The following is a 14362-nucleotide window of genomic DNA, read 5'->3' as shown; positions in this document are numbered from 1 at the left end:
ATTTATTGCAACACTTCTACAAAACCAACATGAAAACACCAAGTTTCCAACAACAAATGAGTGGATAAAGAAAATTGGGCTGTATATGTACACATACAATATGGAATACTACTCAACCATAAGAAAGGAACTGTTACTTTTTGTGACAGTACGGACAGAACTGACAACATGAATGAAACTATAGCAGTCTTTGCTAAGCAAAAGAAGAAAAAGGAATTCCAGATGATCTCACTCATGTCAGGCATACATCAGGACTTGCGATGTAGCTCAGTGGCAAAACACCTTGCATGTGTGAAGCCCTGGGTTTGATCTCTAACATGAGAGAGGGGAAGAGAGAGATCAAGCACTGAGATTATACTAAACTATGAAGAGCAATGGAGAATAGATCAGGAGATTCAGTAGACCATGGTGTAGGTCTGTTGATACCAGAGTGTAGAATGGGAACATAAATTTGAAGAGGTATGAAGCTGAACCACTAAAATGATTTCTATATATGTGTGTGTACATATGTACATATGTGTGCATGTACATCATTTTATATATATATATGAATTGTGCTTTTAGAGATGGAAGAATTGGGGTCAAAGAGATAATACAGCAGGTGGAGTGTTTGCCTTGCATGTGGCTGACCCAAATTTGATCCCCAGCATACCATATGGTCCCCTGAGTACCACCAGGAGTAATTTTTGAGTGCATAGCCAGGAGTAACCCTGAGCATTGCCAGGTGTGGCACCCCCCACCCCCCCCCCCCAAAAAAAATAAGCTGCATTAATCAAGCTTCAGGAATTACAGGCAAAATTTAATGTCCCAGGTTTTCTATCTACTGGGCTGGAGCAATAGCACAGCAGGTAGGGCTTTTGTGTTGCACGCAGCTGACCTGAGTTCGATTCTTCCACCCCTCTCAGAGAGCCTGGCAAGGTCCCAGTGGCATATTCTATAGGCCAAAAACAGTAACAAGTCTCACAATGGAGACGTTACTGGTGCTCGCTCAAGCAAATTGATGAACAACGGGAGGACATGCTACAGTGCTCTCTGCTCCATTTTCTTTTGCTCAAACAGCCTTTCTCTATATGGTCAGAAATATGATCTTCCAATGACTATCTTTACATCTTTTCTGTACTCTAATCCCAGAAACCTGGATGGCTTCTTCCACTCATAATTTGGCCTGTTATTCTTAGTATAGCTTGGGCTATACAGCCAATCTTTAAGACCAATTGTATTAATTATCAGACTGACAGCAAAATGCCGTGGCCAGGAATTATTTGTGTGATTCATAGAAAGGTTACTGAGCAGAAAATAAATGGGCACCAACCTAGAAAACTTGCAAGGAAAACAGTAGCAACCACAATCCAGTTATGAGTTATTCAGCTCTCAAAAACCCAAGAAAAAAATTATAGAAAAACAAATACATCAGTTTATTATCAGGCAAAATAACTACAGTCTTTTGTTCCTCCTGGATTTGTAGAATTTTAGATAGACTTTTCTTTACAACTGTTTTTAGTTTCCTTGGTGTGGATTTTGGTTTTGCAGCTGTTTCAATTAATTAGTGTGATCTTGTCAGGTCTTGGTTAGGCTGGTTCAAGGTACAGATAGGAAGAAGCTGGGGGGAAAAAAATGAAAGCCCCAGCATTTTTGTAATGACATTATCTGTAAATGATTTGGAAACCTAAGGCCCTGATCATTTAGACATTAGATCCCTTGGCACCATTACAAACCAAAATGTGTTAACTTGACATTTTGATGTAGTTCCAGTGTGAGTAATTCATTTTCTTTTCTTAAATTCCCAAGGAGATTTAGATAGAGGAGTCTTTCGGCCTTAAACTAATATGTGCCTTGGTCCTAAAGCTCAAAGAATTGGTTATCCTCAGTTTTCTTAAATTTGTCCAATATAACTGGATGCCTTAAATTTTTTTTTTCTATTCTGTAAGACATTAGTGGATTGTGGATGTGTGTGTGTGTGTGTGTGTGTGTGTGTGTGTGTGTGTGTATGCCTAGGTTGAAAGGTATCCCCCCCCCCCTCTCTCTCTATATATATATATATTTAAAAATATGGCAGAAATCTTGAATTCTTTCACATCTTTTTAACTTGAAGTAGAATTAATAGATTTAATTTTATGTTTTATATAGGTTGACACTGTACATTATGCATTTACATTAGTAAATGGGTGAATGTACTTATCAGTTTTTCTGGAATTTCTGCTGTTGCAAATATGTAATTTGTATACCAAAGACTACTAGAAATTTTACAAAGAAAATCTAAACCTATATAATTTAGGATAGGAGGCTGCTTAGACCACACCTATGCATAGGGATCACTTCTGGCAGAGTTCAGGGGACCATATATGGTGCCAGGGTTTGGACTGGACATGTGAAAGGCAAATGCACTACATCATACTATCAGTCCAACCTAAAAATTATATAACTTTTCTGTAATTTGAGGTCATGTTCTTCAATGACACAGGATCACAAGATCACCATGTGACATAATCCTTATTTGAACTACCTAAGCCTATTAATTTTGAGATGTCTTTTTTAGCACATCTTTAATATACAAGAATTACCAAGTGTACCCTTACAACACAGATTTTTGGACATAGCACAAATGAATTGAATCAGAATTTCTAAAGGTGGGGATCTAAAAAAATCTATATTAATAAGCTCTCCAGGTGACGTGTTACTGACTGAAAAATACTGTTCTAAGTTTAGTGGCACGTGTTAGGAGTATGAAAAATTATTCAAAAATAGTATTGCTATACAAGGAAATGTTTTATTCCATAATTTGGGTTCTAGCTTTTTGAATATTTATAAATAATAGTCTGTATCAGCAGTTCTCTACCTTGTCTGCACATCAGAAACAGCTGGGGAAATGTTAAAATTCTTTATGCCACTATGCCAAAGCCACACCCCAGACCAATTAAATCTGAATTCTGGGATGGGATCCAGGCACCAATGTATTTTAAAGCTCCCCAAGTAATTCCAATGTGCAGTCAAGGTAGGAATCATTGCTCTATGTAGATTTATAGCAATGTTTCTAAATATGGGACCATATGGCCCTTGACGGGCCCTCGGGATAGTCCAGGGGGGCCCTAGGTGGAAATTGTGCAAACAGGGGGCCCATGGCTGAAAACTGGGACCAGTTGGTAAGATGGAGAGGAGGCTCATGTCACAGAATGGAAACAGTGTTAGAATAGAGTCACACTCTTAAAAAGGCGGAGAAATACTGAATTACAGTAGAGACAAGCAAAAACTCTGTGTGTGTGTGTGTGTGTGTGTGTGTGTGTGTGTGTGTGTGTGTAGACCACACTCAGCAGTGCTCAGGGCCTACTTCTGGCTCTGCACTCAGGGATGATTGCTGGTGGCCTTAGGGGACCATACAGGGAGCCAGTGATTGAACCCAGGTTGGATACATGCAAGGCAAGTGTCTTGTGCACTGTACTGTGTCTCCAGCCCCAAGACAAGGAAGACTCTTGAGAGATTAGTTTTATTTATTTATTTAAAAAAAAAAAAGGCTCGAGCGGACCCAGTAACGTCTCCATTGGAGACTTTGTTGTTACTGTGTTTGGCATATTGAATATGTCACGGGGAGCTTGCCAGGCTCTGCCATGCGGGCGAGATACTCTCGGTAGCTTGCCAGACTCTCCGAGAGTGGCAGAAGAATCGAACTCTGGTTGGCCATGTTGGCTGCGTGCAAGGCAAACGCCCTACCACTGTGCTATCGCTCATTTATTTATTTTTCTTTTTGGGTCACACCCGGCATTGCATGGGGGTTACTCCTGGCTCTTCACTCAGGAATTACTTCTCGCGGTGCTTGGGGGACCATATGAGATGCTGGGAATTGAAAACCCTGATCAGCCACGTGCAAGGTAAACACCCTACCTACTGTGCTATCACTCCAGCCCCTTGAGAGATTAATTTTAACAGTAATATTTAAATGTTTGGAGTAAAGAACTTCAGAACAGAATCCTAAAATTCACTTATACCCAAATTATATACTTTATGAGACTTGACTAATTCTGCACTTAAGGGTTTCAGAGGCAATAGACCCTTACTCTTGGCATTCTTAGTCAGAACATTTGGGGGAAATTGAAGATAATGACCTATAGTCAGCATTTTTATAGATTAAAGGAAGAAAGGACTGTTCCCATAGTCTTCTGTAGCAGAAGACACTTTCTTCTCCTTGTTGAACATAATCACATCTGTTTATGACATAAAAAATAACCAGATTTATAGTCCCTTATTAGTCATCTGCAGAGCTTAGGTACCAGGCCAGCAACTGAGTATACCAAGCTGGAAAGAATTCCCAAAGGCCACAAGTGAAACTAGAAAAGGGCTATTCATATACAAAAATTTCTATTCACTTATCAACTATCTTCCAACTAATCCAAAAAACTAATCGACTGATTTTATTCAACTAGTCATTCAATTTTGAGTGACATATTTTTGTGACTCCTTATAGAGAAGAATGAAGAACTCTTCCATTGGGAAAACACACACACACACACACACACACACACACACAATCTGTGGTTAAAATTTACTGTTGTATATGCCCAGAACTGTGAACAGTTAGGATAAAGATAGAGGAATATAAAAATATTCAATTCCGGAAGATGAGAATGTAAGATAGTTTTAATTGCAATAAGGTAAGGGAAATGGTATGCAGAACAGCTTTGGGAGGGGGAAAAGTCATTTGTGTAAGCTTAGTACTTAAAATCTGCAGATGGCATAGCTAACAAATAAATCAATTAAAGAATGCAAAGTGTGAACAGAAACATAAATGTGAATTAAACCCATACAAACTTGAAGTTATATGTGAAGTATTTTAACCACTGGCACTAAAACTCTAAATTGAATTCTCTGATGAAACAGAAAACGTATAATTGCCTGAGTAAAGGGTGGTTCGAGAATTACATCTGGTGGGGAAAAACATAAATGTGCTTCTGTGTTTTGAATAGACAGTAAAAGCATGACAGATGAGCAGAAAGGGCTTGCCAAGGTGCCAACAGTAGTCCAGGTGAGAAATAACTAAAACATAAAACCGAGTTGTAGTGGCAGAACATAAAATAAGAGCTACACAGTTTTTCCCTATGATGCTCATCTTGATGGACTCCCACATTTCTTCCTTCATATCCATGCAAGAAGGTTCTAGCATTGCAGTTTATTGAACTAGTAAGATTAGAGTTTGGGGAATTTCCTGAAGCTGCTACCTTTTTTATTTTCCGCATGGATTTCCCCCTCCCCCGAAACTTTATAAAGGATTCAGTGTAAGTAGTGGGTTATAAATAACTCTTCCTTTGTATTTTGGGGGGAGAGGGGTAGGCAATTGTGGGTGAAGGTTTATACTGAAGAGACAATCTGCCTAATCTCCCAGAGATGCTTCTTTCTAGCTAGTCTCTTGGCCAATTTTTTTTTTCAGTTTGCTTATGATGTAGTGTCTCTGTAAAAGGAACAAATATTATGTTCTCAGATGGGTTTTAATTAAACTGTAGGCAGTGGGTGTATTGGGGAAGGAGGGTTTCCCAGTGCTGGGCAGGGCTATACCCAACATCGTCAAGGTGTGGTTTAAGGGGTATTGCAGTGCTGGAGATTGAATAACTCCAATCCATCTGTCAATGGAGATTGAAAAGAGAGTGTTTTGGACTGTGCCCCCAAAGATAGAATATTTCAGATATCACTGCCTATTTTTCTACTTCAGTTCAATTTAAAGTTTTTTAAAAACTCATTTATTAACCCCTCTCTCCACAAACCAGCTATTTTTTCAGCTATCTTCAGCAAAGCAGTGCTGTTTTCTCACACACAACAATAGAATTCAGAAACTAAGATGTATCATCTTTGACATTTTTTCTTTCAGCAAAGCCCTAATTCCTCATACCCTGAGCATGTTAATCTTATCTGTTTCATTCTACTACATTTTGTCTGCATTCTTCAATATCTACTTTTGTTCCAAATGTCTTTTTTAAATGCTTACTTCTGGAGATACACTCAGATAACCACAATGACTGTCTCCTGGATGCTCCAATTTCCTTCCTCTAAAATTTTAACCATCCTCATTGAGCTGAATCTCACTATTACTCTTCTTCCACACTGATTTTCACCATGGGGATGGGTTGATCAGACCATACACTCTGCTCTCAAGTTCTAGTTTCATGCTTATGTTTTGTCTGTCTAGACAGATGGAATGCTTCCTTGGATGGTGATTAACTCTCTCTCAGCAGCACAATGTTATGACTATCATAGACATTCCATTTATACTGTTCTAGATTACTTAAGTCAAAATCCATTTTTGTTTAAAGTTCCCATTGATAAAGAAGTGAACTTTTTTACTTATAAGCTTCAAAGCTACAGTATTAATGTCTATAACAGGAACACAAAACCATTAACATTAAAAGACACATGCACATACATGTTCATAATAGTGCTGTTTATGTTAGCCAAGATACATACATGCACTCCATATATACTGCATGTGTGTCAAACATAGAGGCATAAAATATATGAATCAGTGTTAACAAGGTGAAAAATTAATAGTGGAGAAATTTGACTATCCACTTAGGGCAGTGGACTGATCATGCAGGCAGAAAATAAACAGTAACTTTAAGGAAGAAATGAAATGAGATAGACCTAATATTTATAAAACATTCTATCTCAAAAGATCTGAATGCATATTTTCAGCTATTTACGGAACATTCTCAAAGATAGACAGTACACTGGAATACAAAACAAGTCTCTGTAAATATATGATAATTAACCTCATATCAAGCATCACTTCAAATTGCATTGTTAGGAAACTAGAATCGAATGGAAGGAAAGGGGGAAACAGCAAATAGGAGCAGTCTAAGCAGTGTGCTACAATTACTGACTCAATGAGGAAAATAAAACATTCCTGAGTATATTGTGGTGAAGACACAATATATTAGAACCTAAAGGATGTAGCAGAAGCAGTAGACAGCAACAGAAACAACTCATGAAACAAGAAAGATATCAAATGGATTTAAGATAACACCTAAAGGAACTAAAAAAAAATCAAAACCAAAAGTCAGTAGAAAGAAAGAACTAATAGAAATTAAAACAAAAACACAGTTTAAACACTTAGACAAACCTTAAGCCAGGCTCACCAAAGAGAAAACTTTAAAAACGGAATTACAGTATATAGGGCTGGAGCGATAGCACAGCGGGTAGGGCGTCTGCCTTGCACACAGCCAACATGGCCAACCCGAGTTCGATTCCTCCGCCCCTCTAGGAGAGCCCGGCAAGCTACCGAGAGTGTTCGATATGCCAGACACAGTAACAACAAAGTCTCCAATGGAGACGTTACTGGGCCCGCTTGAGCAAATCGATGATCAACGGGAGGGCCTTTACTTACTTTACTTACTTTACAGTATATGCCACCAAAATACAGAGATCTATGAGAATATTATAAACACCAAAATGGCAGCATCTGAAAAAAATATGGACAAATTCTTAGAAACATAACATTCCAGGACTGACTCAAGAAGAAGCTGAAAGTCTGAACAGACCAATCACAAGCAAGGAAATTAAGTATTCAAAAGTCTCCCTCGAAATAAAAGCCCAGTCTTCATTAGCGAATAATACCAAACTTCTAAAGAATACATATCTTTTCCTCTCAATTCTTACAAAGTATCTGGTTTTGGTTTTGGTTGGGGACCACATAGGCAATGCTTAGGATTTACTCCTGGCTTTGCTCTTGAGGATAATTCTAGTAGTGCTCAGGGGACCATATGGAATGCCAGGGATTGAACCCCGCTGAGCTCTGTGCAAGGCACCCTACCTGTTATACTATCTCTCCAGCCCTTAATTTCTTCCAAAGCTTGGAAGGAAAACTTCCAACACATATTATAAAGCCCAATTCCAAAGCCAAAGATGTTACAAAAAGAAAACTGTTGACTTAGACCATTATCTCTAAGGAATATGAAACCATCCTTTAAGAAACACAATAAAATTTGATCATACAGAAAAAAAAAAAACATGATCAAGTGGTATTTATTCCAAGGATGCACAGATGGTTCAACATATGCAAGCCAAAAAAAGTGATGTACCACTCAACAAAAGAACAAAAATCATATGATCATCTTTAAAAAGTACAGAAGAGGCATTGGACAAGATTCAATTTCTATTTATGTTATAAAATAATTCAACATAAATGGGTATATTACAACATGAAGGTCATTTATGATCAATTCATAACTAACACCATGTTTCACGGTGAAAAACTGGAGGACTAGCTCTAAGACAAGATATCTACTCTTAAAGTACTATTTAATATCTGAATGTCTAGACAGAAAAATTAAGGGTTTCCAAATAGGAAGAAGTAACATTGGCTCTACTTACAGTTGAAGACAAAATATGTACAATATCCCAAGGACTTCAGGGGGAAAAAAAGCTATCAGAGAAAACTGGACAGTCATGTGTAAAAGAATGAAGCCAGACCACTTCTAACATAACAAATATTTAAAATGGACTAAAGACATCTCACATCATAGAATAAATGCATGCGGTAAAAATATGTTTCTTGATATTGTTCTTAGAAAGGCCTTTGGAACTCAAGCGACTAAGAAGAACAAAAAAAAATGGGATTGCTTCAAACTAAGAATCATTTGCACAACATAAGAAACTAAAATCAAAAAAGATACTTTATTTACTAGGAAATAATATTTGCAAATCATATGTCAGCCATGGGCCTCGATATAGAAAGAACTCAAAGTCAATAACAACAACCAAATTAATTAAAATATGGGCAGGGGATCTGAATAGACACTTCTCCGAAGAAAGCATACAGACAGCATAAACCAGGATGTAACTCATCACTTACTAGAAAATGAGAATCAAAACTAAAGTGAAATATCACATGAAGGCCATGAGAATAGCTATAATTAAAGAGGCAAGATGTAGGTCAGTTCGAGCGTTGGAATTGCCCCACAGACTGAACATGATCCCAGAGACACTTGCATTTGTGATCCCCAGAGCCACAATGAAGTGTGTGATCTCTAGTGTACCACAACAAGCATGTGAGCACTGTAACTCTATGCTGTTTGACCCTCACTGAGTTTTACAACCAGCGTGTCTGATGCTCAGTATGCATTGCAGCCAAGTGGTTGACTTATGGTCATTATAAACATCTCAACGATAAATTGATGATGATATCTGTGCAGTACATAACTTGATACATGATATCCCATATGGCTCAAAAGCTTTTTCATACAAAAGCTTGCTAAATGTTAAATACTTCTGTCATTATTACCACCAGTTTTCTTCTGGTGTAGTAGGGTTGACTGTGTTAACTAAGTATAAATTTTCTTGGAGTGGGGAAGATTTAGAATCTCCTTCCTTATTTTATTTTCTACTTTTGCAGGATTATAATGACTTTATTTGTTCAATTGGTTGGTTTTTGTGCCACACCCAGCAATGTTTATGGGTAACTCCTGGCTCTGCAATCAGGGATTACTCTTGGCAGTGCTCCGGGAGCCATATGGGCTGTCAGGGATCAAACCTGGATCAGTGTAGGTTTACAAGGCAAGCACCCTATTTGTTGTACTATTTCTTCAGCTCCTGTAATGATTTTTTTAAAAATAGGCAGATTATGGAAATAAAGATGAATATAGCCATTGAAAAAGTAGACTTAACAATATCCCTTTTATATTTATAGCCCACAGATTTTTCTTTGCATTGTGTTTCATCTATTTCCTCTAATTAAAAACTTTCTCAGAATCCACCAAGGATTTCACCATAAGGCAGAGGTCTAAAAGCATCAAAGTGTATACTTTGGCTGAGTGCTTAACCATGTGAGGCCTAGTGGCAAAAATTCAACAAGACTTGTATTCCAACCATCCCAGAAGAAATTCAGCATTTCTGGCCAGGGACAGTTACCCTTTTCTCAGCCTTTACCCAGAAATCCTTAGGTTAAAAGCAAGTTGAACACTGCTCAGCAAACCTCTGATTAGGTTGCCTCAGAGAACCATTCAACAAAGGAATTTATTGGAATTTTTGGTTCCCATTAGTCTGTAGCCAGCCCTTTCAAAAAATGTGGAAGCAAATCTTTACAGTTACACATCTCTTTTTCTGTAAAAGCTACTTCTTGTGAGTTGTAATATGTATACACAATGGAATAATATGCAGCTATAAATGAAGGTACAAAATCATGAAATTTGCCGCTACACAGATGGAAAAGGAAAAGTATAGCTACAAAATGATCTCTCTCATATGTGGGACTTAAAGATACAAGCAGGAGAGGAACAAATGGCCACAAATAATAGAGCAGGAGAGCTGTCCACAGAACTGAGTTTGCAGGAGGCAGGGGGTATGGGGGATTAATAAGAGAAGCAATTGGGGAAGGGAAGGGGACATTGTGGTAATAGGTGTAGAGTTGAAATGATATATGCATGAAATTAGCATTAATGGTATTGTAAATCTGGCACCTCAAGTAAAATTTTTATGACTGCTTTTTGTGATCCTGCAGATGAGATGGTTATTTTGAGGATGTGAATCCACCATCTTGCATTCCGCCAGCTTGTTGCCAATAACCCGTTTTCCCAGCTCACCACTTCCCCCTCAATCCATTGACCCTAGAGCAACAGTGGAAGCAAATCTACAGTTACACAAAGACACCCTAGGTAGGAGTTCAAATGCTCTTACAATTCACCAGCTGGGTGAGCGGGGATCTCAGTTCTCCGCAGGAAATGGACTGCCTCTCTGGGACAGTCCTGCCTGGTGGGCTGCTGCTGAAAGCGCAGTCACTTGGGGGAGACGGGGCTGACTTGTGACAGCTTGCAAGCCAGACAGACATCTTTGCAGGTGAACAAAGTGTGGACAGCAGCAAGGAAATATATGCTGGAATAAGACTAGCACCTGGTGACTATCAGGTACTCAACATAGATCCATGGAATGAATGAGTGACCCACAAAGAGATTTTAAGGAATTTATGACAATACATCATGTTCATTGACTTCTAGGCCTTGGGGGGTTTCTCCATTGCCCACTAATTCCCATAGGCATAACTTGGAAGGGAGCTCATTCAAACCCTAGGTTTCTTGCAAGTGGAGGAAGCTGAGTTGAAATAACTGGCCTCAGGGATATACAAAGCTCCAGGAGAGCATTTTTCATTCAAGTCATCTCAATTATAAAATGTGTGCACACAATCCATGCTTTGCACCTACCCTGGAAGGTGCAGCGTGACCTAACTGGGTGTGTTTCTGTGTGCTCTAGGAAGTTTTACAGAAATTCACACTACTGGTGAGACTGTTTTGAACAATATTTGGATGCTAACTTTCGTGAACCTACCTGACAAAGGTGGGCCATTTCACTGGACATGCAAGTGTCGGTCCATGACCAGGAGCACCTCTCACTCATAGCATGCCTATATCAGCAACATCTTCGGTGCCAGAAACCACTTTTGTTAAAGAAATGGGGCTCTGTGTATACAAAATACTGCAAAAAAGAAAGAAAATAATGAAAGGATGGAAGGAAGGAAAAGAAGGCGAAGGGAAAAAGAAATAGAAAGGTACATAAAAGGAAAATAAAGAGTTGTCAGTTCTATCCCTCTTGAAAATTTCCCAGAAAGGAAGGGCCATTTCATACCCATTGTTGAGAAGAAAGGAAGGCAGGAGCACTTCACAAAGGCACTTTTAGGCACACAGACTGAGCTGCTTTCTGTCCCTTTGCAATTCGAGCAGACCAAATGCCTTTCGAATTCCACTTAAAGATGGAGAGGAGGCTCTAAAAGCCATTGTTGGTCTAACAATGGGAGATGATTTTCATAGACAAGTTGATTGCTTTCTAAGAAGCAGAAAAATAAAGCCAATGCCAGCAGCCACCCAGTGTCTGTGAAAGCAGCCACTTTGGAAGGGACAAAGAGAAGGGAAACAAAGGCGAGAGGGCAATTCTCCCATCAGGGACAAACCTGGGCTTCATAATATTTTCATATTAGCTCAGCAAACTTCCTCTCTGAGGTTCCAGTAAAGCATGTGGCCTGATGATGCTTAGACAGACTTGAAAATGTTGCTAGGAAAATCTGATATGATGAGACTTAAACCAGCGTAGGCAGTTACAATAACTCTCCATTTAAGAATTTTCTTTGTAAGTAAATAGACATGTTTTCCAAGCCTTTCAACTTGAACAGCTAAATAAACCTCCCTTCCCAGAGAAGGTTGGGGGGGGGTAGGGAAATAAATGTGTTCCTACCAAACATCAGTAAAGGTTTATATATACATACATACCCATGTATATGTGTATGTATATATATATATGTAGATATGCCTATTTTTATGCATACGAACCTGTATATAAACTGTAAAGAAAAAAATTACTGTGTCATTCAATCTGTGCATCAGAAGTTTTGTCAAACAGCTCCATCAAAGTTTATTCAGTCAAAAACTGTGCACACACTCCTTACTTTTCTTCACATTTAACTGAAATATACTGAATGCCTACTATAAGGCAGTGATTGGGTGACTTACATTAATTCAGATTCCTCATAGAGGCTGCCCTCTGCCTCAGAGTTACCCTCTCATCCCCCAGTAGCACTTTTTAAGTGAGAAAGCTCAGAATGATTGTGTAAACCATCAACTTTGAACTGCAAGGCATAGAGTACTTAATAATGGGTTAAATAAAAACACTAAATTATTCCCTGGGTCCTGGATTGAATCAACAGCTTCCCAATATCATCAAGGAGCCTGATTCTTCAGAAAAGCACATTCTACTCAGAACCCTAAATCCTCTTCTCCTTAGATCTAACTTGACAAAAATAGATCTCACAGTCACCTGTAGTCCTAAGGGACACTGGGCTAGTGTATGAGATTTCAGCCTTTGACAGTGGATGTTGACACTACCAGGAAGGAAGCAGAGAAGTGAAATTGGACCTACAAGGTTTGGCATCCTTACAAAGGTTAGAGATGAACAGAGGTCACTCTCTTTTCCAATCACAATCACAATCACAACCATACTGTTATTCGTCGATTGCCTCGAGCAGGCCCCAGTAACGTCTCCTTCATCTTAGCCCTGAGATTTTTTTTAAAAAGTGCCATATTCAAGGCTCTTTCAGAGTTAGGAGAATGAGATCCTTCATTGTTACTGGTATTTGGCATATTGGGTATGCCACGGGGAATTTGCCAGACTCTACCGTGTGGGCAGATTACATTCGGTAGCCTGCCAGTTCGTCCAAAGTAGGAATGAGATGATAAGATGTTGCGCGGCCACGAATCCGGCTGCAGGCTTCTGGGAGCTGGTTTTTATAGTCTCTGAGTCTTGGCCATTGATGGGATTACACAGCGCCAGGGGGCCAGTTGGTGGGTGTGACCCCCGCCTACTGGAATTTGGAGGATCTGGGTGGAGGATGCTCAGCCCCGATCCAAATAGGCTTGGAGATCTTGGCCCCGGGACCCGCGTGGCTTTGTTCCTCTGCTGGTACCTTCATGTGTGCGGAGAGTGGTCTCAGCATGGTGGTGGCTAGTTTTGGAGGTCTTTGGCTGCCGGAGCCCTGGTCAGGGTGGGGAGGAAAGCTCAACCCGCTTCCCTCCAAGGGGCCTCGGTGAGGACAGCCAGACGCCGGGGGGCAGGAGACTCTGTGCTGTTCTCTTCCCGGAGCTGGGTTTTCCAAAAGCACCAAATTTTACCCCATACTATATAGGAGTAGAAAAAAACATTTTAAAAAGTTGTGACAATCCACAGTTTTTAATACTAATGCTATGTCCAAATAAAATTTTTTTATCACTGTTACAGTTAAGGCAACTTGTTTACAATAATGTTAATATTTATGGTTTTGTGTATGTGTGTATACTTGGCTGTGCTGAGGACTCACTCCTGGCAGTGCTTGGGGAATCATCTGGTGCCAGGGATCAAACTGGAGCAGCTGCATACAAGGCAAGTGCTTTATTCCCTACATTATCTCTCCAGCCCAGTGTTTATGGCCATGATGTACAACTGCTCTAGCTCAGCACCCACGACACTCCACCCCTGTCCTTATGTCACTTCACTTCTAGTACATCTCTTCATTCCCCCTATTCCCTCCCCACTTCTTGGTAATCTCAGGTCTATATTCCAGAGTAAAGGATTTGTCATTATCCGTTACTGTCTTTCTGACCTTTTGTTTTTGTTCTTGGACCACACCAAGCTCTGCTCAGTGCTTACTCCTGGCTCTACACTCAGGGACTGCTCCTGGAGGTCTCAAGGGACCCTATAGGTTGGCACGGATTGAACCCTGGTCAGGACATTCAGAACAAGTACCTTAGTCACCGTACTATCTCTCTGGATCTTGTCCTATGTTTTAAAATAGGACCACCACCCATAGTGCTCAGAGGCTATGCAGTGTTTGGGATTAAACTCAGGACCACCCACAAGTTAAGTTTGTTCT

The sequence above is a fragment of the Sorex fumeus genome, unplaced genomic scaffold, assembly GCF_029834395.1.
Source record: "Sorex fumeus unplaced genomic scaffold, SorFum_2.1 ptg000002l, whole genome shotgun sequence".
Classification (NCBI taxonomy): Eukaryota; Metazoa; Chordata; class Mammalia; order Eulipotyphla; family Soricidae; genus Sorex; species Sorex fumeus.
This window is presented reverse-complemented; position numbering follows the sequence as displayed.